The sequence below is a fragment of the Haliotis cracherodii genome, unplaced genomic scaffold (assembly GCF_022045235.1).
Source record: "Haliotis cracherodii isolate W230 unplaced genomic scaffold, xgHalCrac1.p SCAF_10, whole genome shotgun sequence".
NCBI classification, from domain to species: Eukaryota; Metazoa; Mollusca; class Gastropoda; order Lepetellida; family Haliotidae; genus Haliotis; species Haliotis cracherodii.
Genome location: NW_027266265.1, coordinates 26,571,427 through 26,599,087, shown reverse-complemented (window position 1 = coordinate 26,599,087; position 27,661 = coordinate 26,571,427). Strand labels below are relative to the sequence as shown.

Here is a 27,661-nt window from a genome sequence, read left to right as displayed (position 1 = left end):
TCACCAGCAGACCAGCTGACACTCGGTACAGGGACTCGCAAAACAACAACACTGTAAACAAGTAGAGCAAAACCCTCATAGAATGGAGATACGCTGCACTGGGGCACCAGGAGGTTCATGTATGGGACAGTCCTATGTGTTGGCGAGGAGAGTGAAGTCACTCGCACAGCTTGCTCGTGCATTCTACAGAACCTTTGCACGTGTAACTATTCCTAAGTCAGTATTGTACACCATATATAATGGACTATTCTGTGGTCTCGTCTGGTTGGGATATTTTACCAGTAGCTTGTTGAACTCATTCAATGACGCGCCAGTGGTCCTGACGTTCGTACGGTGTTCCGTGGAGGCTGTCCTCATGGTGGAACTCCTCACCTCACCTTGCACCTTGTGGCGCTGTCTGTTAGGCAGCCCACTGTAGGTTATCAGTGCCGACTGCTTAATTCACATGGGTCCTGACCTTCACCCCTCTGTCACGAAACTGTTTTACATTCCCTATCATCAACCTCGATTGTGACGTGTTGTCTGGTAACAGACATGAATAAGAAATCAAGCTGATTGGCTGCTCAGTAGTCGAATGTCTTCACTGGAACCATGTGCTACCAGTGCTGTTGTTTATCAGACCTGAAGGTCGTGAATGACAATAGTCTCTCTCTCTTTATTGTGCGATTTATCACAGTTTGAAAATCAGGTTGGTTTCCATGGAAACTATGTTGCAATAGTAAACTGATTATGTGATTCACTTTTGAATGATGCTACTCACTTTTTGTAAAAAATTCGTTTCCAAGTAATGTTTCAATCAAACATACTTTTCCTTAAGCGAACAATGATTTTCACTGAAGACGTCTCGCGTCCCACTACCCTTCTACTCTTTGGTCGAGCAAGACCAATACTCCGTCCTATTTGACCTGGCTATTCAGCCACAACTTGAAACTGGCCCAACCGTCATAAAGCTATGGTCGGCGTTTCTTCATCCCTTCTGCCTTTCTGACACCACCTGACCCAGGACTCCTTGAATGAGGGGCAGTTTGGAGAAGTTACAGAGGTTACGCTAATCTTACCTAACATACACATTTCTCACGTGTGACAAATAATTATTTCATGTCATCCTGTATTTTGTATGTGACATTTACACGAAACGATAAACAGATTTTATATTGCTCAATTGGAAATTTACCCAAATGAATATTTATTTTTGCAAAAGTAAGTAGAAATTAGCCGAGTGCACAAGGCGACCATGTACAGGCGCTGAAATGTGTATATTTGGCGTGGCGTGGCGTGGCGTGGCGCGGCGGGGCGGGGCGGGGCGGGGCGGGGCGGGGCGGGGCAGGGCTACATCAGCACATGTACCTTAGTATTTCAATGAGCACTTGACGCAAGTATTCAGTGACGCCATGATTCCTAGTAGTTAGTCCCCTGTGTCATTTATAACCAGTGTAGACGTCGTCCAAAACGACTTAAGAATAAAATGCGCAGTGAAAAAAGATAATGTTAGCTCACACAGTTTACACCAATATTAGCATGATGCGAATGTAATGCATAAGCGCGAAGCATGGCAATGCTTACCAACGATAGTTTGCATTTGTTTAATCTCTTGTTTAAATGTTTGTTTAGCGTGTTGCTGCTAAACAGCCGTGTTCCCATTACCCCGCGTACGTGATCCGACTATTGGTAGTCGAGTGGTTATGTGTCAGATGGCTGATTATGCCATTGTACATAGTTAGTAGTTGCTTATGCTATCAATGATCGGTTTGCCTGGCTCACAGACTTGGGTGTTCTCAAGCCGCTGTGAACTTGCCTATTGCTGACCCGGAAGTTCAGATCACCCAGTGGGAAGGATTGGGGTTATGAGACGACATGCACCCACAGTATTTACATAATTTAAGAAACGAAAAACACTTTTAGAAATCTTCGACATTAATGCGAATTTGACTTTTCCAAATCATGTTTTTAAGGAAGTGTTTTTTTTCTAATATTCGAACGAGAGCAATTCTTTTGACCAAGACGGAGATAAAATGTGGTAAAAGTTCCTCTTGGATGATGACACTATCAGATTGTGTGATTATCTGTTCAAGTTCAAATCGGAAAAACAGTTCGAGTTATCTACAAGTTGAACTTGTCTAAATATTTCAATGTTTTCCGTAACTTTAGAATTTGGTATTTCGAGTTGGCCAATACATAAAGCATGTTTTCCTACACACGTCGTTGAACGTCATCCATTTGGTGCGACAGACGATTCCATAGTCCCGCACCATGACTGTGAAATATATTTATTTTATGGGGAAAAAATACACAATCTAGAAACGTATACAAAAGCATGTCTAGCCAGCTCTAGCTAGCTCTATTCCACATCAGCATCGGGAAATTTTGGTTATTTGGTTACCTCGCAACCATCTCCACGCCCTCCTTCTTTTCATGGGGGGACTTTGAAAGCAAGATGGGTAATAAAATATTTAGATATAAGAACTTGGGACGTTGATCATAATGTCAGTCACTAGATTGTCTGGTCTTGATTCGATTATTTACATGCCGCTAAATAGTTAAATAGTGTGGCGTTAAACACGAAACAAACAAACACCTAACCAGAATACCACTATACAAACATAATGGTAATGATTCCCACAGAAAAGAATTGAATTGTTGCGTCCTATCCTTCAGACTCTTCCCTGTTGTACGCGGTAGGGGGAGGCGCAATAGCATGGAATGATAAACTTTCAACACAACGCTGCTTATGTCTAGTAAGTAAAAACACATTACGAGCTGACTGTACGATATTAACTGCTGGTATAATGGTATACATGGAGACATTATACCTGGCGGAACTCGGACAAGTATTCTGTGCGAGGCAGATCTTGCACGCCACTGATTACAGGTGATGGCGGGTTGATTGCCTCGTGTGGACATTTGCAGTAGTGGCTGTGTCGTATGTGACAATCTTCGTGGTATAGTATACAGATGCGCGCGGCTACTACCTCGTGTTTTCGTTACCATTCCCTTATCTATAGAACATGCTGATCTCGCGACAGATTGAAAACTCCCTTTCATGTCGTGCATATGTTCAACCTAATACATGTGAATGGTTTTGTCGTCCAAAGTGTTCATTTTTCTATTTAGCTCGTATGACAGCACGTGTCAGTTACCACCAAAATTCTTATCTTAATATTCATTCAATCCAGACTTGCCTTCACAATGTATGAACAGTATCGGTGATCAAACAGGATTAAATGTAATCCAGGGGAATAAATCTTTAATATCACGATCGTGATATTACGACACTTAAATCAATTCAATAGAATTATCTTACAAAGACGTTAACATGCTTCAACCGATACCTCAAAACGAGGCGATAAGGACAAGATGGACGATTATTTGAATCCCGCTATTTTTCAGTGTATTGTGATGGGGTGTAGCGTTACGGGGCGAGATGCTATCGGCGGGTCATGTACTTATGTTGTATATATCCTATGATCAGGACCCCTACTAGAGTCGCGGTGTCTCTGATGACTTCAGGTATCTGTGGAATGCAGGTCAGACTGAAACAAACGCTCATTTAGACCATAACGTGTTAAGTACACCCCCACCCATCATTTTATTTGTTCGGGATTTTACCTGAACAGGTACCTCGACGGGTGAGGGAAGACAGTTAAATCCACCCAATGACACGACTGAAAAACGGATCCTATGCTAGTGAATGACGACCATAGGCGTTGCGAGAAATAACGTTATTGTTTAGGCCGTTTCATCCCTGATATTGCAATGCTGTGTGTCACTCCCTTGTACAATGTTGTTAGTTCACTTGAAAAGAATAGGTTGTTTCTGTGACATGCTTTCTGACTGATTAATATGAGAAGTTACATAAGTGAAACTTACACTTATACTTCCTAATATTAACAGCGATGGAGTCAAAAGGGTGTTAATTTGGCGTACAGACCCTGAAACAAATCAGCCCATACAGCCCATGCAAGTCTATAATATTTGGCATGTCTATATACTGCAGTAAGTCGCTGTGCTCCTTTTTATAATGTTTTATAAGTATAATTTAACAACTGTTTTTCTGGATGCGTGGATCGAAGTTCATGATATCAAATACTGAATACGGTCTGGTCCATACTTGAATATTTTCAGACCGCTGTCCCATGTTTGGAATATTGCTGAGTGTGGCGTTAAACAACAAGAAACAAAAACACATGTAATAAGATTAGATTTCCGTTATCTTCACATCCATAATTACCGGTCTCAAATTGACTTATACTGATTACACCAATCGTGCGGACAAAACAAAGGTTTCTACGTATAAGCTGGGGATCTGTCAAGAGCGTGTCTCGAAGGTGTAACACTAACCGGTGTTTGCAGCAGGGGGTATGTGAAGCACGTGGAATAACAGTATAAAGACCTCGGCGCTGACCCCAGAGCACACAGGCCGATTACACGCACCTGGGAATAACTACAGCAGTATATTTCATCTTCATGCAAAGTGGTCACATGTGGGTAAGGTTCAAATGTGTTTCTGTAAGTTGGACGTTTATAAAATATAAGGGGGTACGGTAACCAAGGCTACCCTAAACCCTGAAGCCCCCAAACCCCAATGAACATGGCAAACCACAACAGCCATATTGATACAACGATTACTCGTTTCATTTTTGTTCCAAATAAAACATGGACACACTGGACATTCTTCCTATGTCCAGTACACTGCCACTTGTGTACAAATGTGATGGAGTTGGGGATGTGTGTAGTTAGTAGTGGGGCTCAACACCTATGTTCCATTGTTTGGCAATATTTTCATAAAACATATTTGTCTTTGAACTTGTGAAATACAGTTTATCAGCGTCTTATTAGAGACACTGGATTGGTGAAGCTCAAACTTCGCACCAGTTCACACCAGTGATGACGCCCGAAATTTGTCCATGAGGTTGTTTTTATGATTATATCATATTTTGTTCGGATCATTCGATTTTAATTATAGTTTTAGCCCCAGGTATTTATGCAAAAATATTTTCAATCAATGCTGACAACGTGTCTTTGTTGACATGTTGAAATGTTAATATATCGAAGATTCTGGAACCCTATATCATACTGGTCTGGTCTTCGGTGTTCCTACACAAACCAGTAAAGGCCACACCTGACGACACAAATGTCAGCTAGTCATGGCAGTTCCCTTGAGCCCTCTTATGATATGGGCGCGTACGATATAGGTTGAATATGTCTGAAAAGGAATAGTTTAATGTGGATATTACACAATATGCGGCTTTTTCCCATTGGTCACGACATTCATATGAACGACACATTTTAAACGTTCATACGTTTTTACACAATATTATTCTAAAAATGTATTCTAAAAATGAAGTACACACCGATGGACTATTACCACATTTTCCGATGTTCATAAAGCTCTGTTCTCAGTCTTTGAAGGCTCATTCATACTCCAATAACTCACAAAAGCCAGTTCTTAATTCAACCACTCTCTGAAACGTTTGGTTGTAACCTAATCTTCCTCAACTAATGGCGGGATTGTAGTTTTAGGAGGGACCATTGCTCACTCAACGTCTGCAATGATGAATATTTACGTTGTGTCACTTTTGTTGCCGTTGAAATCATTTTCTAATGTCTGACTTAGAATGAAAATGATATAACTATGCGAGTATTTAGTAAAACCAAGACACAATTGATAAGTGTTTGTGGGCACATTGCGAACTGACTTATTTTGATATTCTTTCTTTCGTTCCCATGCACATATCGCTAACCATCGCCACACATATCTAACATCTTTACGCGAACTTCGTTACAAGTCAACAATGTGTTTCTAATGTTGAACAAAATCCTTCCTGGTCTCAAGAACATGCCGTAATGAAGATGTTGCCTACTTGCAGTACATCTGAATAAATAGTCAATACACATCACAGGTTGGAGTTTCTTTATTCCCCAAACCTAACTACGAACTGCTCTGTGTCGATGTTGCTCTGAAACAGAATAAAATGTTGAACTAAATGATCTGCATGTTTTGTTGGACCGACATTTCGAACACTATGACAAGTGTTATTTTCTCCTGCAGTGAAACCCTGCAGCTCAGCAATATGAAACCCTGCACTGCAATCCTACACTCTGTATAATATAAAGCCCTATACTCTTTATAACGTTAAACCCTGCAAGTCCTATATTCTGTATAACATGAAACCCGGTAGCCTTATACTCTCTACAACATTAAACCCTGCAGTCCTATACTATGTACAACATAAAACCCTGCAACCCTATACCATGTACAACATAAAACCCTGCAGTCCTTTACTCTGTATAACATAAAACCCTGCGGCCCTATACTCTCTACAACATTAAACCCCGCAGCCCTTTACTCTCTACAACATTAAACCCCGCAGCCCTATACTCTGTATAACATAAAACCCTGCGGCCCTATACTCTCTACAACATTAAACCCCGCAGCCCTATACTCTGTATAACATAAAACCCTGCGGCCCTATACTCTCTACAACATTGAACCCCGCAGCCCTATACTCTGTATAACATAAAACCCTGCGGCCCTATACTCTCTACAACATTAAACCCTGCAGCCCTATACTCTGTACAACATAAAACCCCGCAGTCCTATACTCTGTGTAACATGAAACCCAAAATTTGGCATTCAACGGAATTCACTCGGAATATCCCCATCAAAACGTTCTCTCTACTGGCATATGGGTGTGGAGACAGACAGGGCACTTATTGGAATTTGTATTTACATGAACGGCATAACGATGAAATGTGTAAGATAAGTGTTTGTTGAAATACAAATACCATTAACGATAAAAGAAATGAGATACACTTATATCAAAAGATGTATACTCATACTGTATGTATTATTGACGCAGAGGTGGGGGCCTAATTGGCATTGTGATTGATTGAGTTTGGTTTCACGCCGCTTTTGGCACTATTCCAGCAATATCCCGTCGGGGGACACCAGAAATAGGCTTAACACATTGTACTCATGTCGGGAATCGAACCCGGGTCTTGGGCGTGACCAGCTTACGCTTTACCCACTGGGCTACCCGACCGCCCCTCATTGGCACTGTAAATTATGTCATCTGAATGTTCTTATATTGCATTTTTGAGCTTCATTCAACTCTTTTTGTAATATACAATATATAGTTTGATTTACGTTATGATGTTTACTGTTATTGGTCCAAGAGTATGGCCTCGTCAACGTCAGCGAGCTTGAACCCCTGGACAAACGCCGTGTCCGATGAAATGTCTTCCTAGGTGGCACTCACTCTTGCAGAAAATCTAAACAACTTATTATCTAATATTTCATGTAACTGGTCATCGTATCTGTTACATATGCTACTGGATGGCCAGATTGGCAGGATAAACGAATTCTGTCTGTTCAACTTTAACTCACCCTTCACAAACGCAGTGTCCGATGAGATGTCCCTGGTGGTGGCAAACGGTATTTCCGTTACATCCGGGGCACTCAATGTCACAGACTCTGTTCGACACACATCTGTCAAATCGGCCACAGCTTTGGGCATCTGACAATGATAGACGTCAATGACATTACTGGAGTGCCACCTTCGATGAAAGTGTATTTTACATATGATGTTTCGAAGATTATGATTATTTTCAGATTTCTTAAAATGATATGTTTTTGTATGGCGACACAATTCTGAGCTCGGTAACTTAAATAGTGACAAGTATTGCATCCAGATACATATACCATGTGGGAAGTGGGGTGGAACATGCGTCGACATGGCTGTACACTATCTTGGTCATGGCAAAAGCATTGCTCGACCGATGTATCCAAAAATCAACCTACAGGTACAATCTCGTACATGATGAATCATACATTTCGAATTAAGTTTAGTAGTTTCTACCATATGTCGATTGGACAATGTCACAAGTGGAGAGAAGAGTGAACAAGACACGTGGTACTCACCAACAGCCGCTAGAAGCAGCGCTGAAGCAAAGACGAGGAAAAGAACTGCTCTCATGTCGGTACTAGTGATACTGATCTGAGTCAGGCTGTCGTCAACCCCTTAAGTATCTGCACAGACCAATCCTTTACACATAACTTGCTTGTTTTATTCAAAAGATATAAGCTTATAGTTCAACTTCATGCTCGTAATCTGATCTTAGTGTTAAAATTGTATTTCAAATTTCTTGTATACTCAAAAGCAAAAGTAACGGTTATATACAACCGACACTGATGCTATGATATTGAAGAGTGTGGTGCAAGTGTCTGTAAAATAAATTTCGGGCATGAAGATCAATATATATATATGGTGTGTCCACCATTTGGGGCGATATGTGGTCTGGCATTGTCGGCTTGCAGATCAACCCGTGAAGATCCGGTTTAGAATTGGTATTCAGCAATCCAAGCTTATCGTAAAAGGCAACTATTCTTGTTGTAAGAGTTGACGAACGAGATCGGGTGGTGGGGCCCGCTGACGTGGTTGATGCATGTCATCGTATCCCAACTGCGTAGATCGATGCTCATGATGCCAACAACGTTTTCTGCTATCTGTAAATCAGAGGCAAACCCTTGATTCGTCTCGATTATTTACAGACCGCCGTCATATTGCTGGAATATTGCTGAGTGTGGCGTTGAATCTGTTGGGTAGTGCAAATAAATTATTTAAACGATCTTGTCGTGTTTTGGGCCTGCCATGCCCAGGTCTCATTGCAGCCCCACCTGTTTGATGGTACTTGTCCCACAGTCCCACAGTCCCACAGTCGAGAAACTGCACTTCTGGATTGGCCAAACATTCGGGCAACTTGACAATATTGACGTCCCCGCCCTATCGTGCCCACATTTCGCCATTTTGTCTGTTCATTGAGATACTTCCGGTGGTCATTTTTAAAGAGTGTGTTCAGCTCAAAGTTGCGTTAGTGATTGTGAATTTCCCAAGAGGCGCACACACGTTGGCTTCTGTGTTCACGTGCAACACGTGCTGTTCATGCACGATGTGAAATGTCATTGTGATCAGATGTTGTGTTCAGATGCAACGCCATGGTATGTACACCTCAAAGATTGTGTACATTCAAATCATTAGTTCCCTTATTGTTGTCAGTAGTATATATTCCTATATACTCAAACGTAATTACTGCTTAGTGAAATGAATAATGATTATATTGATAAGGATTATATGTCTTTGCAGTATAGGAAGACCAAGGTAGCTTGAAATCGTTTCAATGCGGATTGGAATAATAAAGAAAGCCAACCCTATGGTAAAAATATATAGCCATTTCAAGAAGCTTTACTTTGAAAAACAAATGCCCTCTTCAAAATGACACTCCAAAAATATATATTCCTGTCCAAAACACGCGAGTAACCGCCATAGGTGCATTGTCCTTGAATACCTTCGGCTTACCACCCGTGAAGATCCGGGTTAGAATAGGTCTTCAGCAGCCCATGCTTGTCATAAGACTAACGGGATTGGGTGGTCAGGCTCGCTGACTTGGTTGATACATGTCATCGTATCCGTATTGCATAGATTGATGTTCAAGATGTTAATCATTGAATTCCCTGGTCAAGACTCGATTATTTACAGACCGCCGTCCTACAGCTGGAATGTTGCTGAGTGCGGCTTTGAACAACAGCCTACGATGTCCGGTCCCACAACGAGGGTAGTACCCACCTTAATCGTCTGTCACGTGGTTATGTTATCTTTAAGACTTCTAGTAATCTGTGTCGGTGTGTATATTTGGAATCCATGTAACGATAATCTTCACACGATCTCAAGACACGTGGCAGGAATCATGCGAAAAGGCACTTCTTCTGAGTTCCCTGATTGGGAATAATGGGCTGTGTTTATGAGATGATGATAGTCTGTGAGTGTGTGTTGTTTTTCCGTACAGTCAGCAGTAACTTTAACTTGATTAAGACTGGACCAGACAAGGCAGTGGTCGATAGCTTACGAAGTGGTGATATGTGCTACCCGGAACCTGTAGGGGGACAGGTAGGAGGTAATGTAGATATGTGCTACCCGGAATATGTTTGGGGACAGGTAGGAGGTAATGGCGATCTGTACTACCCAGAATCTGTTGGGGGACAAGTAGGAGGTAATGGGGATCTGTGCTACCCGGAATATGTTTGGGGGACAAGTAGGAGGTAATGGGGATCTGTGCTACCCAGAATCTGTTGGGGGACAAGTAGGAGGTAATGGGGATCTGTACTACCCAGAATATGTTGGGGGACAGGTAGGAGGTAATGGGGATCTGTGCTACCCGTAATCTGTTGGGGGACAGGTAGGAGGTAATGGGGATCTGTGCTACCCGTAATCTGTTGGGGGACAGGTAGGAGGTAATGGGGATCTGTGCTACCTGGATTATGTTTGGGGACAGGTAGGAGGTAATGGGGATCTGTACTATCCGGAATATGTTTGGGGACAAGTAGGAGGTAATGGGGATCTGTGATACCCGGAATATGTTTGGGGACAGGTAGGAGGTAATGGGGATCTGTGCTACCCGGAATATGTTTGGGGACAGGTAGGAGGTAATGGAGATCTGTGCTACCCGGAATATGTTTGGGGACAGGTAGGAGGCAATGGAGATCTGTGCTACCCGGAATATGTTTGGGGACAGGTAGGAGGCAATGGCGATCTGTGCTACCCGGAATATGTTTGGGGACAGGTAGGAGGTAATGTAGATCTGTGCTACCCGGAATATGTTTGGGGACAGGTAGGAGGTAAGGTGGATCTGTGCTACCCGGAATATGTTTGGGGACAGGTAGGAGGTAATGTAGATATGTGCTACCCGGAATATGTTTGGGGACAGGTAGGAGGTATTTGGGATCTGTGCTACACGGAATATGTTTGGGGACAGGTAGGAGGTAATGTAGATATGTGCTACCCGGAATATGTTTGGGGACAGGTAGGAGGTAATGGAGATCTGTGCTACACGGAATATGTTTGGGGACAGGTAGGAGGTATTTGGGATCTGTGCTACCCGGAATATGTTTGGGGACAGGTAGGAGGTAATGTAGATCTGTGCTACCCGGAATATGTTTGGGGACAGGTAGGAGGCAATGGAGATCTGTGCTACCCGGAATATGTTTGGGGACAGGTAGGAGGCAATGGCGATCTGTGCTACCCGGAATATGTTTGGGGACAGGTAGGAGGTAATGTAGATATGTGCTACCCGGAATATGTTTGGGGACAGGTAGGAGGCAATGGCGATCTGTGCTACCCGGAATATGTTTGGGGACAGGTAGGAAGCAATGGAGATCTGTGCTACCCGGAATATGTTTGGGGACAGGTAGGAGGTAATGTAGATCTGTGCTACCCGGAATATGTTTGGGGACAGGTAGGAGGTAATGTAGATCTGTGCTACCCGGAATATGTTTGGGGACAGGTAGGAGGTAATGTAGATCTGTGCTACCCAGAATATGTTTGGGGACAGGTAGGAGGTAATGGGGATCTGTGCTACACGGAATATGTTTGGGGACAAGTAGGAGGTAATGGGGATCTGTGCTACCCGGAATATGTCTGGGGACAGGTAGGAGGTAATGGGGATCTGTGCTATCCGGAATATGTTTGGGGACAAGTAGGAGGTAATGGGGATCTGTGATACCCGGAATATGTTTGGGGACAGGTAGGAGGTAATGGGGATCTGTGCTACCTGGATTATGTTTGGGGACAGGTAGGAGGTAATGGGGATCTGTACTATCCGGAATATGTTTGGGGACAAGTAGGAGGTAATGGGGATCTGTGATACCCGGAATATGTTTGGGGACAGGTAGGAGGTAATGGGGATCTGTGCTACACGGAATATGTTTGGGGACAGGTAGGAGGTAATGTAGATATGTGCTACCCGGAATATGTTTGGGGACAGGTAGGAGGTAATGGAGATATGTGCTACCCGGAATATGTTTGGGGACAGGTAGGAGGTATTTGGGATCTGTGCTACACGGAATATGTTTGGGGACAGGTAGGAGGTAATGTAGATATGTGCTACCCGGAATATGTTCGGGGACAGGTAGGAGGCAATGGAGATCTGTGCTACACGGAATATGTTTGGGGACAGGTAGGAGGTATTTGGGATCTGTGCTACACGGAATATGTTTGGGGACAGGTAGGAGGTAATGTAGATCTGTGCTACCCGGAATATGTTTGGGGACAGGTAGGAGGTAATGGAGATCTGTGCTACACGGAATATGTTTGGGGACAGGTAGGAGGTATTTGGGATCTGTGCTACACGGAATATGTTTGGGGACAGGTAGGAGGTAATGTAGATCTGTGCTACCCGGAATATGTTTGGGGACAGGTAGGAGGCAATGGAGATCTGTGCTACCCGGAATATGTTTGGGGACAGGTAGGAGGCAATGGCGATCTGTGCTACCCGGAATATGTTTGGGGACAGGTAGGAGGTAAGGTGGAACTGTGCTACCCGGAATATGTTTGGGGACAGGTAGGAGGTAATGTAGATATGTGCTACCCGGAATATGTTTGGGGACAGGTAGGAGGTATTTGGGATCTGTGCTACACGGAATATGTTTGGGGACAGGTAGGAGGTAATGTAGATCTGTGCTACCCGGAATATGTTTGGGGACAGGTAGGAGGTAATGGAGATCTGTGCTACACGGAATATGTTTTGGGACAGGTAGGAGGTATTTGGGATCTGTGCTACACGGAATATGTTTGGGGACAGGTAGGAGGTAATGTAGATCTGTGCTACCCGGAATATGTTTGGGGACAGGTAGGAGGCAATGGAGATCTGTGCTACCCGGAATATGTTTGGGGACAGGTAGGAGGCAATGGCGATCTGTGCTACCCGGAATATGTTTGGGGACAAGTAGGAGGTAATGGAGATCTGTGCTACCCGGAATATGTTTGGGGACAGGTAGGAGGCAATGGAGATCTGTGCTACCCGGAATATGTTTGGGGACAGGTAGGAGGTAATGTAGATCTGTGCTACCCGGAATATGTTTGGGGACAGGTAGGAGGCAATGGAGATCTGTGCTACCCGGAATATGTTTGGGGACAGGTAGGAGGTAATGGAGATCTGTGCTACCCGGAATATGTTTGGGGACAGGTAGGAGGTAATGGAGATATCTGCTACCCGGAATATGTTTGGGGACAGGTAGGAGGTAATGTAGATCTGTGCTACCCGGAATATGTTTGGGGACAGGTAGGAAGCAATGGAGATCTGTGCTACCCGGAATATGTTTGGGGACAGGTAGGAGGTAATGTAGATCTGTGCTACCCGGAATATGTTTGGGGACAGGTAGGAGGTAATGGAGATCTGTGCTACCTGGAATATGTTTGGGGACAGGTAGGAGGTAATGTAGATCTGTGCTACCCAGAATATGTTTGGGGACAGGTAGGAGGTAATGGGGATCTGTGCTACCCGGAATATGTTTGGGGACAGGTAGGAGGTAATGGAGAACTGTGCTACCCGGAATATGTTTGGGGACAGGTAGGAGGTAATGGGGATCTGTGCTACCCGGAATATGTTTGGGGACAGGTAGGAGGTAATGTAGATCTGTGCTACCCGGAATATGTTTGGGGACAGGTAGGAGGTAATGGAGATCTGTGCTACCCGGAATATGTTTGGGGACAGGTAGGAGGTAATGTAGATCTGTGCTACCCAGAATATGTTTGGGGACAGGTAGGAGGTAATGGGGATCTGTACTATCCGGAATATGTTTGGGGACAAGTAGGAGGTAATGGGGATCTGTGATACCCGGAATATGTTTGGGGACAGGTAGGAGGTAATGGGGATCTGTACTACCCGTAATCTGTTGGGGGACAAGTAGGAGGTAATGTAGATCTGTGCTACCCGGAATATGTTTGGGGACAGGTAGGAGGTAAGGTGGAACTGTGCTACCCGGAATATGTTTGGGGACAGGTAGGAGGTAATGTAGATATGTGCTACCCGGAATATGTTTGGGGACAAGTAGGAGGTAATGTAGATCTGTGCTACCCGGAATATGTTTGGGGACAGGTAGGAGGCAATGGAGATCTGTGCTACCCGGAATATGTTTGGGGACAGGTAGGAGGTAATGGAGATCTGTGCTACACGGAATATGTTTGGGGACAGGTAGGAGGTATTTGGGATCTGTGCTACACGGAATATGTTTGGGGACAGGTAGGAGGTAATGTAGATCTGTGCTACCCGGAATATGTTTGGGGACAGGTAGGAGGCAATGGAGATCTGTGCTACCCGGAATATGTTTGGGGACAGGTAGGAGGCAATGGAGATCTGTGCTACCCGGAATATGTTTGGGGACAGGTAGGAGGTAATGGAGATCTGTGCTACCCGGAATATGTTTGGGGACAGGTAGGAGGTAATGTAGATCTGTGCTACCCGGAATATGTTTGGGGACAAGTAGGAGGCAATGGAGATCTGTGCTACCCGGAATATGTTTGGGGACAGGTAGGAGGTAATGGAGATATCTGCTACGCGGAATATGTTTGGGGACAAGTAGGAGGTAATGTAGATCTGTGCTACCCGGAATATGTTTGGGGACAGGTAGGAGGCAATGGAGATCTGTGCTACCCGGAATATGTTTGGGGACAGGTAGGAGGTAATGTAGATCTGTGCTACCCGGAATATGTTTGGGGACAGGTAGGAGGTAATGTAGATCTGTGCTACCCGGAATATGTCTGGGGACAGGTAGGAGGTAATGTAGATCTGTGCTACACGGAATATGTTTGGGGACAGGTAGGAGGTAATGTAGATCTGTGCTACCCGGAATATGTTTGGGGACAGGTAGGAGGTAATGTAGATCTGTGCTACCCGGAATATGTCTGGGGACAGGTAGGAGGTAATGTAGATCTGTGCTACCCGGAATATGTCTGGGGACAGGTAGGAGGTAATGGAGATCTGTGCTACCCGGAATATGTCTGGGGACAGGTAGGAGGTAATGTAGATCTGTGCTACCCAGAATATGTTTGGGGACAGGTAGGAGGTAATGGGGATCTGTACTACCCGGAATATGTTTGGGGACAGGTAGGAGGTTATGTAGATCTGTGCTACACGGAATATGTTTGGGGACAAGTAGGAGGTAATGGAGATCTGTACTACCCGGAATATGTTTGGGGACAGGTAGGAGGTATTTGGGATCTGTGCTACCCGGAATATGTTTGGGGACAGGTAGGGGGCAATGGCGATCTGTGCTACCCGGAATATGTTTGGGGACAGGTAGGAGGCAATGGAGATCTGTGCTACCCGGAATATGTTTGGGGACAGGTAGGAGGTTATGTAGATCTGTGCTACCCGGAATATGTTTGGGGACAGGTAGGAGGTAATGTAGATCTGTGCTACCCGGAATATGTCTGGGGACAGGTAGGAGGTAATGTAGATCTGTGCTACCCGGAATATGTCTGGGGACAAGTAGGAGGTAATGTAGATCTGTGCTACCCGGAATATGTCTGGGGACAGGTAGGAGGTAATGTAGATCTGTGCTACCCAGAATATGTTTGGGGACAGGTAGGAGGTAATGGGGATCTGTACTACCCGGAATATGTTTGGGGACAGGTAGGAGGTTATGTAGATCTGTGCTACACGGAATATGTTTGGGGACAAGTAGGAGGTAATGGAGATCTGTACTACCCGGAATATGTTTGGGGACAGGTAGGAGGTATTTGGGATCTGTGCTACCCGGAATATGTTTGGGGACAGGTAGGGGGCAATGGCGATCTGTGCTACCCGGAATATGTTTGGGGACAGGTAGGAGGTAATGGGGATCTGTATTACCCGGAATCTTTTGGGGGACAAGTAGGCGGTAATGGGGATCTGTACTACCCAAAATATGTTGGGGGACAGGTAGGAGGTAATGGGGATCTGTGCTACACGGAATATGTTTGGGGACAGGTAGGAGGTAATGGGGATCTGTGCTACACGGAATCTGTTGAGGGACAGGTAGGAGGTAATGGGGATCTGTACTACCCAAAATATGTTGGGGGACAGGTAGGAGGTAATGTAGATCTGTGCTACACGGAATCTGTTGGGGGACAGGTAGGAGGTAATGGGGATCTGTGTTTCGCGGAATTTGCTGTATTCCCAATGGCTACCTAGCCACCTCCTCATTTATTAAGGGGTCGCGCTGTACCGCATATGTAGATTAATAATGTCTCATATATTGACCCCTGGTTCTCCTGCAATTATTCCAACAAGCGAAGATATTTCGAATATTTTCGAAGTCTTTCCAAGTTTTCAGCCAAGTACTTAGTGCCTTATGTATATATGAGTGCAAACTACATTGTACTTGAACTTGAACTGCCGAACGCAGTGACTGAGATGCGGTGCAGACGACTCAAACTGAGCGTTTCATACTCCTGGTTTCTGCCGTGTTCTTTGATATTATGAGCCTCTATTATTGTAATAGCGAAAAGTCTGTCTATCAGGGATTGTTCTGTTGGATTATATTTTATTTCATAGGAACGACACACGTTGACGCCCATACGTTTTTTCACGGTCATACGTAAACACCGACTTATTCCGCGTTATAGGAAAAGTTTTACTCTAATTGACTCAGGCAAGGTTATTGTAAAACCTCATACATCCCTTCGCTGAACTGTTTGGTTGTAACCGAAAGTTCCTCAATCCTTGATGTAATTCAACCAGTCACCAGCAGGTGCGCGAGGTTTGTTCAATTCTGACAGCATCTGCGGACGAGCAAATGATCGATGGACACATGAAAAATGATTGCTTAGTTTGCGTTGGTTTTAAGATATTGAAAAAAGTTGTAGTAGCAGCAGCAGCAGCAGCAGCAGCAGCAGCAGGAGTAGTGGTAGTACTAGTAAACAAAGTTTCATGTCTTTTCCGAGGTATTTTCTCCATGATATTATATTAATAAATAACACACCTTTAGGAGGTGCCAACTCAGATTAACATAAAAAAAGGCCACTTGTTCAGTTTTATTTATTTTCCTGTCGCTAATATATCACCGAAAAGGTTACAAGTATGAACATATTATCTTTCTACGACCTGTACATTACTTTTGTGGCCCGTGAAGATCCGGGTAGAGAAAAGGTCTTCAGCCACCCAAGCTTGCCGTAAAGGGCGACTATCCTTGTCGTAAGACACGACTTACGGAATCGGGGGTCAACGTATCACAATTTCGTAGATCGATGCCCATGATGTCGATCACTGGATTGTCTGGTCCAGATCATCTTCCCGAGGCAAGGGCCTTAACTGACTATGAAAGTCCAGTTGTCACCCTTGCCGAACTTGCCGAAAATTACATCTTCTTCGACATGACATGATATGAAAATAGCCACAATTTTGCTCTATGGTTCCGAAGTCTGGAGTCTACACCAGAATGATGAAATAGAAACCATACATACATTGGCTTGCAAGGGCTTCCTAGGTGTCAAATCGTCAACACCCAACAACATGGTTCGAGGTGAATATGGGCATTATCCTTCATATCTTTATGCACACAAAAGAGTTATTGGTTACTGGAAGGAGTTATTGAGTATGTCCGATTGTCGCTATCCAACGAAATGCTATTATATTATGCTTCAGGCAGAAGGTTAAGTTAAAATTAACTTGGTCTCAAAATATAAATGCTTATTGTTCAGTTTGGGTTTGGGCTCTTGTTGGTAATACCAGTTTATAAAGTGATCCTCAATCAATTTTGTCAGAATTTATGACGCGTCTGAAGTTTAATTGTGAACAGAATTGACATAGTCTTCTGTAATAGCGTAGTAAATCTTTATCTTATTCTCAATTCAAGGTATCGTTTGGTACAGAGTTGTATCTCAGCTGTGTGACCGTCAATAAATTTGATGTGGCGCTTGCTCGGTTTAGATGTTTTTCGCATCAGGGAGAAACAGGGAGATACGCTCATATCCCGTAACAGAAGATTATGTTTGTAAGGCTGGGTGTGTGGAGGACGAGTATCATTCTTTGTCAGTTGGCCACGATAATAACCAGTTGCGTGTGGATCACTTACCAAAGAAATATTGTGAAAAATTTAATATCATTATGTCTACAACTGATTGTAAATTAATTAAACAGCTACCTATCTATATCTATCAAGCGATGTCACTTCGTAGTACATTGTTGTCAGCACAATAAGATCTGTGTACACCACGTCCATTGTAATACAAATGTAACTATGGGCCGATGGTCTACACTTACGAAATATACCGAATTGAATACAGACTCGTCGCAATTCCATTTGCGTAACTATAACAGCTTTTGCAAGCATTTTCATCTGGGTCCAGTCCAATAATGTATACTCACACGCAAAAGAAACGCAAGTGGTTTTAGGCAAATAGATAACAAACACGGAACCATAGTGTAGTGAAGCCTGATGGTGTTATCAATATTTTTGGTTGCATTTTGGAAGCCCCGAGTAAAAACGGAACATAAAAAACGAATCGCCAAAACTCACCATTTCAATGAATATGTGGGTATCATGCACCCATTTCGCTTTTGTATCTCCCATGCAGACGGAAGAGTCAGAATTTGGCGGCGTCGAGGTGATCGTTTCGCTGACAGAAACGTTGTGGAAAGGGATCCATGGGGTGGACCTAGCGTCATGATATGGGCAGGGTTTGGACTTAATGCGACTTGGACCCATGTGCTTTCTGAATGTTGGTCAAGGTCGGGGACGCGGCGTCACTGCTCAGCGGTATATCGACCAAGTGATCAGACCCCACGTTGTTCCATGTGCGTCTGCACAATGTGCGCCCAGTCCCTACAACTGCCGATGAACTACGCACAGCTACTCTGGGTGTGTGCCGGAGGATACCTAGCTAGGGCCTTCACAAATCGTCTGATCCACTCAATGTACAGGAGATGTGTGGCAGTGATCAATGCTAATGGTGGTCACACCAGGTATTGACTGACATTTTGGGTATTGACCCGAAACTGTGTAAGCCCTAAACATTTGAAAAGAACAATTGTGTCATCTGCCTTTTAATCCATTAAACTGTCTTCAGTCAAAAAAATTTCAATCTTACCCTATTAGTATTTCTTGTCTTTACTGTTGAAAATAAATAACATGTATACTGCATACTCGACTTGCGTTTCTTTTGCGTGTGAGTATAGTTCTCTCCTACAAACAAGTATTACCTGGGCTCGACACAAACTTGACTTTCATTGTAGTTGTGCCGACCACACATTTACTCATGTATACAGAATGGCTGCCTTCCTCAAGAAAACCTCAGGTCATTTTTAATTACGTGTCATCTGTCGTCAAGACATTGGTGGCCCAATCGGGGGTGTCTGCAGGGGCCGCTTGTGCCGAGCCATATTCCCAGATAAATCACTGTCAGGCACATGCTATAGTGTTACATCTCCCTATGTATAGTGCTCTGTGATGGCTATTGCCTCCTTTTATAAGTGGACGGTCTCCACGGTCTGGAGACATTCTCAAATACACCTGATGCTCGTGCAGTGCAAGGGGACATGCAATAAAGCTAATCATCACAGTGAAATAACCGCCATGTTGGATTCCCGTCAAAGGCCATGTTTGCCGCACAGGCGTTTGAGGCACAGGCGTTCCCTGGCGGGTGCATCGTCGTATTTAGAGATGTCGATCGTTATTTTGGTCGTCAGCTCTTGGGAGAATGCAGACAATGCAGTGTCACACTTTGGTCACTGGCAACTGCAAGGACACTTTCACATAAAAGTAGCTTAAAAAACTGCTCATTGAAACAGATAACCTTTCCAATTCAGATTGTTTAAAAAAATATATATGATGATTTTCTGACGAAGCCTATTGCAGTATGAATAGTTCTCTCTAGTTTTCTAGTTCAACAGTACCTGAATTGTTTGATAGGCATTACTTAGAAGTTGACGGATGACAAAGTGGACACATTTTATGGGTAACAACTTCTTTAATGCTCTAAAAAGCGACGTTTCGGTAGAGATCCTTATATCGTTGTCAAGCTGCAGTCTTGCTTTACAACGGTATAAGGATCTTTACCGAAACTTTTCTTCTTACAGCATTAAAGAAATTTTTAACCACAAATTGTGACTACTTAAACGGTACCTGTTCGATCAACTTGTGAAACTTAGCTTCAATCTGTTGTGACACCTTTTAAGCAAATGAAACATTGCATTTATGTTTGCTTGTTTGATGTTTAACGTCGCACTCAGCAATATTCCAGTTATATGGTGGCCTTTGCATTGAGGACCTCACCAGATCCACAAAGAATGAATTATTTTACAGAGAACGAAACTGACTGACGTCAATCACCCATTCCATGAAAGAATATCTTGAAGAATTGCTGCCCTTTTCTTTTTAATGACACAAAGTTCTTTTACATGTGAAAGTGTTTTATTACAACAACACATTTCAGGCCTGGCGCCCCAGTTCATGTATCTGCTGATTATCTGAAAACATAAGAAAAGAAAGGTTTCAGGCATCGGACATGTCTTCCAATTCTACCTCACTGACGCTAACGCCAGAGACAAACCAGTCAAAATTATCTCCCGAAACAGATTTCATTGGCTGTTCTAGTTAAAAAGTAGATTTGACTTACTCCTATGAATGTAACAAAATATTTTCAATTTTTTTTTTATAATCAAGAATTGTATAGATTGCCATTAGGTCATGTGACATAAATGACTTGTGTGTCATTATTCTTTAAATAAACGCCTATACTTAAATGCTACCGTTTCACATCTTCCCGAGGCAAGGGAGTTAACTGACTTTAAAAGTCCAGTTTCCATCCTTGCCGAACTAGCCTGGAATTCCTGGGCTCGATCGTAGCGCGACCAGTAGCTATTACCAATTATATCCCTTCTAATCTTCTCCTATGGACCAATAGGATTCCGCCTCTCTTATCACTAGCATTTGCTTCAAACAAAATGGTGGCGCCATGTCAGGACGATCTGCTCGACAATCAAGATCTTTATTGTGATAAAACGGGTCTTACATCGCGAAATGCATCAAATCACGTGAGCACCTTGATTAAAAACATGAAAAGATTTTGAAAATATCTGTTGACAACGAGTTGGCGGTGCACATGCTTTGCAAATCCTGCAATCGACCGAAATCTGCAGGACAGTTTACGAAACGGATTTCGATTTCGTTGCGCGATTTTGATTGGACTAAGCACAGACTCGTTAGTCCAGCCAAATTGTAACTCCATAATACCAGCCTAGTTCGGCAAGGGTGGAAACTGGTCTTTTATAGTCAGTTAACTCACTTGCCTCGGGAAGATGCCTTTTCATGAACGGGATTGAGACACGAACTAACACTTGTATTGAGGTTGACAAGGACAACTTTGTCAGACTTCCTAGCTCAGGCACCTACATATGGCAGTTGAAATTTTGTTTGTGCGACATCGAACCTGGATGATATCGACCATAAATTCTGGTTTGTCTGGTCCAGATTCGATCAGTATTGGACCACCTTGTATAGCTGCGAGAGAGCTGAGTGTGACGTTAGTCAGCATTCGTTCCCTCACACCTTTGGAAAATCTAAACTACTTATTATTTCATATATCATGTAACTGGTCATCGTACTTGTTACTTGTGCTACTTATTGACCAGATTGTGTGGATAATCGTCTGTTCAACTTTAACCTACGTTTCACAAACGCAGTGTCCGATGAAATGTCCCTCGTGGTGGCAAACGGTTTTTCCGTTACATCCGGGGCACTCAATGTCACAGACTCTGCTCGTCACACATCTGTCAAATCGGCCACAGCTTGATTGGGCATCTGACAATGATAGACGTCAATGACATTACTGGAGTGCCACCTTCACTGAAAGTGTGTTTTACATATGATATTTCCAAGGATCACAAATGTACACTTTTTCATAACGTCATTGAGATTAACAACACTTGAATGTCCAGTTGTTGATGTTGTCAGTTACGTTATATAGAACCATAGATACAAAAAATAAAATTTGCTGTATGTGAATTAATTCTATGCAAGTGACCAGGAAGTGACCTAATTCCTTCCGTACTACTGGCGCTGACTGTAAGATCTGCAGGATACCAAGACATATACAACAGTGACACTCGGAATCCGTTTTTAGAAGTATAGCTTAATAATTGAAAAATTTGCTGTATCGGAATTAATTCCATGCAATGTATTGATGTGACCGGGACCCTAATTCCTGCTGTACTACTGGCGCTGATTGTAAGACCTGCATGATACCAAGACACAGTGGCTCTTGCGCTCCTGAGTCAAATACATATGTGTATGAATCTGGAGAACAGTCGCATTTCCAACTAATCTCAACTTGAGTCCCATTTAAATATACTTTGTTGACGCTGGTGAGTGATTGTTTACTAGACGTGCGTAAATCAAGCGACTGCGTGAATGATATATGAATATATTGTCCAGCAAGGAGACTCACCAACAGCCCCAAGGAGCAGCACTGAAGCAAGGACGAGGAAGAGGACGGCTCTCATGTTGACTGTAGTAACTAGGTGCTTGTGAGAGTGACACAGGCTGTTTTTATACACTGTCTCAGGCTGACCTATGGTGACATGGAACCAATCCTTCACACGTTTTCTAATTATCTTTGAACTTTAAGATAAGCACACACTATCTTTTTCCACATATCATCGACTGTTTGTGAAATAGGTTCTATATGTTTGGAAACTTGAAACATGCATGTATGATGTTCCTGAAACACCAGATAAAAATACGAATACGAAATGTATCATATTCATGTCAGTACTGGATTGAAACATACCTATAAGATTGCATTTGGTGATCGATGGTGATATGGCAAACATGAAGCGAGGGAAAACGACCAGAACATGATCATGATGTTGGAGGGTTACCAAGTGTTACATGTACTTGTAATTATGCATGCCTGGTTGATCTTTAACTACAACCTATACGTCTTGGTGCCCAGTACTGAAATCAATGTCCCCGTCGATGTCCCCGTCGATGTCCCCGTCGATGTGATAATTCTCCATGGCCATGGTCCGATATCCTTTGTGTGAGATTCCTTCATACTTGGACCTGTTACATTCTTCCACCCCTTTTTACTCAGGAGATAAACCTACTGCTAAAGTGCGAGGTTTCAAGTGTATAAATAAGAGGTTTCTACATTAAATTTCAAAACACAGTAGGTTTATCTCCATTCTACCAAGACTGCAACGGCGCTTGAAAACGGTGCTGTCTTGCAACTGCAACGCCTAACTGCATCGGGTACAAAGGTCTGCTGTCTTCCGAAAAAGTTCAAAGGTATTTATATATGTTACAAATATTACTAAAGTTCAACATTAAATACCCACATTCTTGACTAGTTCAAACTAAGTGTTAAAAAAACATAGTTTTTCAAAAAGAAGTTGACAAATAACCTTCCTACTAACTTTGTCCAAATATATGTTTCAATTTCATTGCAACTTGCAGTGCACTGTTTGGACTAACCAAGTCATTTCTTTGAATCAGCAAAACAAGTCATTTCTTTGATTTCGAATATTCCACTTCCCATTGTAGGGGTGGCAGGGGATCTGTACTTCCCGGAATGTGTGCTACCCGGAATCTGTTCGGGGATGTGTAAGGGGCTATAGGGATCTGTGCTACCCAGCATCTGTTCGAGGGGAAGTAGGGGGCAATGGGGATCTGTGCTACACGGAATCCGTTCGGAGACAAGTAGGAGGTAATGAGGATCTGTACTACCCGGAATGTGTGCTACCCGGAATCTGTTCGGGGACATGTGGGGGGCAACGGGGACCTGTGCTTCCCGGAATCTATTCAGGGATATGTAGAGAGCGATTGGAATCTGATCTACCTGGAATCCTTGCGGGGACAAGTAGGGGGCAATGGGGATCTGTGCTACCTGGAATCTGTTCAGGGATATGTAGGGAGCGAAGGGGATCTGTGCTACCTGGAATCTGTTCTGGAATATGTAGGGGGCGATGAGAATCTGTACTCTCCGGAATCTGTTTGGGCATATGTACATGTTGGGGGTAATGAGGATCTGTACTCCCCGGAATCTGTTCCGGGATATGTAGGGAGAGATGGGGATCTGTGCCACCCGGAATCTGTTCGGGGACAGGTAGGAAGTAATGGAGATCTGTGCTACCTGGAATCTGTTCAGGGATATGTAGGGAGCGAAGGGGATCTGTGCTACCTGGGATCTGTTCTGGGATATGTAGGGGGCGATGAGGATCTGTACTCCACGGAATCTGGTCGGGGGTATGTAGGGGGCGATGGGGATCTGTACTATCCGTAATCTGTTGCGAGATATGTAGGGGGAGATGGGGATCTGTGCCACCCGGAATCTGTTCGGGGACAGGTAGGAGGTAATGGTGATCTGTACTACCTGGAATCTGTTCTGGGATATGCAGGGGGCAATGGGGATGTGTGCTACTTTGAATCTTTTCGGGGATATGTCGGGGGCAATGGTGATCTGTACTACCCAGAATCTGTTCAGGGATATTTAGGGGGCAATGGGGATCTGTACTTCCCCAGAATCTGTTCCGGGATATGTTAGGTGCTGGCGATGGGGATCTGTACTACCCGGAATCTGTTCGGGGATATGTAGGGGGCAATGGGGACCTGTGCCTCCCTACTGAAGAATCTTCCATTGAACAGAGGTTGGGCACGTGAACGAAACGCTCATATAAATGACACATTTGATATTTATACGATTATATTCGAGAAATTACGTTTATATAGTTTGGATTTCACTCTATGGCAGTGTTTACTATAATTGAGGCAACGTTAATGGAAAGACTTATTTCAGTCACCCACTTATATTAATTGTTTAGTTGTAACCAAATGTTCCAGAATACCTGATATGATTCAACCAGCCCCAGCAAGTGTTGTTCCACACTGCACCTGCGGACGAGCAAATGCTCGCTGGACGCATGAAAAATGATTGCTTGGGTTGCATTATTTCTGAACATTTGAAATCGTTTTCTAATGTCTGATTTGGACTAAAATTGATGAAACTATGCGTGTATTTAGTAGAACCCTAATACAATTGATGAGTATTTTTGGGGCACATTGAGAATTGATTTATTTTGGTATTCTTTCTTTCCTTGCAATTTCCTATCTTTACTGAAAATATCGCTACTTCTCAAGTGATTTTTCTTATCTTTTCAATGCTATTGAGCACCGCTCGAGGGTAAGGATGTTTGCTTGTCCCCAGGGTTTGAAATAGCTGTAAATTATACCAGCAAATACAAAGGTCGCGTTGTTGCCATTGATAACCTTTCAGACCATTCGTGTCTTTTGAACATGTAAAGTACGAGAGCTGGTCATATACATGTAGTTCTAAGTCAAACAAACAAAACCAACAATTCGGAAAGTGTTATTAATTTTATTTTTCAACATAATATCCCTGTTTTTCAATACACTTTTCATATCGATAGTGAAGCTTTTCAATTTCAGTTAGGCAGAAATTTTTTGAAGCCACCTTGAAAACCATTTGCGGCAGCTTTAAGGTCAACGTTGTCGTCATAGCACTTTCCATGAATGTGTTCTTTCAGTTTAGGAAACAAGTGGAAATCACCTGGTGCCAAGTCTGGCGAGCATGGAGGGTGAGGAAGCTCTACGAACCCTCATTGTCGCAGATCTGCAAGTCGAGAGGTGCGAGAAGAGGCATTGTCATGAAACAGTAGAACTCCATCAGTCAGCATTCCTTGCCGCTTCTCTTTGATAGAATCTCTCAGGCGATGAAGCAAATCAGTACAGTAGGCACTGGTTGTCGTCTTTTGACCTTCTAAGTAATGAACAATGATCACACCCTTTGCATCCCAGAATACAGTGGCAATAACTTTCCACAGTGATCTTGGAGATTTGAATTTCTTTGGTGGCGGGGAAATGGAAAGATGCCATTCCATGGATTGACGTTTTGACTCGGGATCATAATGGGAAACCCATGTTTCATCACCCGTTACTTATCACATAGCTGCCCAACGTTTAACGCTGGAATAGCTAGAGCACTAGTATCCCCATACACTTGTGACATTGGGTTATGAATTTTCTTTGGGAGTACTTTTCTCGTTCAAAAACGTTATGACTGCTCGGTACTCGTTCTTTTCCTTTTCTGTGTCCATATGGACCCCTATCACGTTCAACTGGCTGTCATTAATGTACAAACGGCCTCGACAGACCAAATACTCGTACACTTGGAATGAACCACTTAAACAATGTACTGCTTTGACTAGTTCACTTTGTTATTGCCCATAGTTGAAAGTTAGTCAGGTTTTTTTTAACAGCACTCAGGCAATCAGGTGTAATGAAACACAACAATGGTGACCTTATTTCATCGTGTACATAATCATTGTAATCCTCTACCCATGGTTCCTCGAGGTTAAAGGAGACGGGTATAGACCACAACTGTTTTCCAAAACCTTTCACTGGAATCCATGGTGGGTCTTTTCTCATCATTCCTATCGTTTGTATTTAACTGCCTCTAAAATTGTTTTTCATTAAATTTGAACAATTTGTTTTGTTTCATGAAGTTTTTTTTCTTATCCCACTTTCTTTTTCTTTCTGTCCAAACCCTTCAGAGAATCAAGAATTTTCTCTTTTGTTGTCTTGCAATTTGTTTTTAATCAAGTAATTTATTTTAATTTAATTTATCAAGTTGATTCTGTGGAAATAAGTGGTAAATCACAGATTTGATTATAAAATGATATTAACAAATTATACAAGGGATCAACAGAAAGATGATCTGCAGCAGCAGAGGGGTCTGAAGAGGGGGAAAACTCAACGACTTCGAGCCCAACATCAGGGATTTCATTTTGTCAGCCCATGAGGGGGTCATCAGTGACAACTGCATTAGGTACTTTAGGGAGAAACAATGCAAACGTCCATTTGCAATTTCGGGTGTGCCACTGTTAGAGCTGGGGGTTCATGCGAAGGCGCCTGACGAGCGTTGGTAGTTAGCTCACCAGACACACGGCACATATACAACTTCAGTCGCCGTAGCTGGTCGCGAATATTCTGCTCTGTCAGGTATGCATACATTGGCATGGCTTTGTCCCAATGTTGCTTCAGTAATTTGCCATTTATACGTGGTATGTCTGGCCATCTTGTTGCTTTCGCACACTCAAGAAGAGTAAGTATGTCCAAGATAGTCTTGGATGGGTTCTATGCCTGCCACTGGGGCAAGTCTCATCTCCAGTTTGGTTGGTTTGTATACCTGAGGGAGGCTGACTGGGCTGCGGAGTTGAACAATGTTTTTTTCCTTGTCGTACAGTTTAAATACGAAAATGCAGCAAAGATGGTTTGGGTGATCCTGGAACAGCCATGCTAGTTATAATCATAATCAGCTCAGGACCCTTGTCCCCACAACACACATCCCAGACAGCGAATGGGACTTCTCCCAGGAAGCGCTGCCTAGGCAAGACTCCCCAACCCTATGGCCTTCTGCGTTACCCAGATTGTCAGAAGGGCTGTATTCCTGGTAGCAAATCCGGGTACTCACCTAATGTCAGTCAACGGATTGGGAGGTACCAAACCTAAGGCACCGAGAACAATGGGGAGTCGGACAACTTGGTACCTGGGATGCAAGCGAGACATTCCAAAAGCGAGGTCTGCATATTTGCCATGTTTTTCCTGAATCTTGTCAATCACATTAGTGTCAAAAGGGACAGAAAACTCAATGATATAAATAATTTCATTGGATTTATCAAAAGGACGAGATCAGGTTTGTTGACCTGGATACGTCTGATGCTGTATACGGGCCTATTCCAAAGAATTTTGTATTTATCATTTTCCATGACGCCCTCTACATATTCCGGGTCGTACCATGGATGGACCTGTGTGTCAAAACCACAAACATTG

At 43.3% G+C, this 27,661-nt stretch overlaps 1 protein-coding gene and 2 long non-coding RNA genes across 4 annotated transcripts in view; 1 reads left to right on the top strand and 2 right to left on the bottom strand.

Moving 5' to 3' along the window:
- The window catches only part of LOC139454213 (puratrophin-1-like), a 255,215-nt gene that overhangs the window by 13,892 nt on the left and 213,662 nt on the right, over window positions 1-27,661 (top strand). The window lies entirely within an intron of this gene.
- Window positions 5,897-8,045, bottom strand: LOC139448342 (uncharacterized). The gene is made up of 3 exons (XR_011652071.1): window positions 7,922-8,045; window positions 7,388-7,517; window positions 5,897-5,957 (listed from the first exon to the last, which is right to left on the bottom strand). It is a non-coding gene; the product is annotated as an uncharacterized lncRNA (long non-coding RNA).
- LOC139448334 (uncharacterized) lies at window positions 20,164-22,368 on the bottom strand. Its single transcript, XR_011652069.1, has 3 exons — window positions 22,260-22,368; window positions 21,481-21,613; window positions 20,164-20,280 (listed from the first exon to the last, which is right to left on the bottom strand). It is a non-coding gene; the product is annotated as an uncharacterized lncRNA (long non-coding RNA).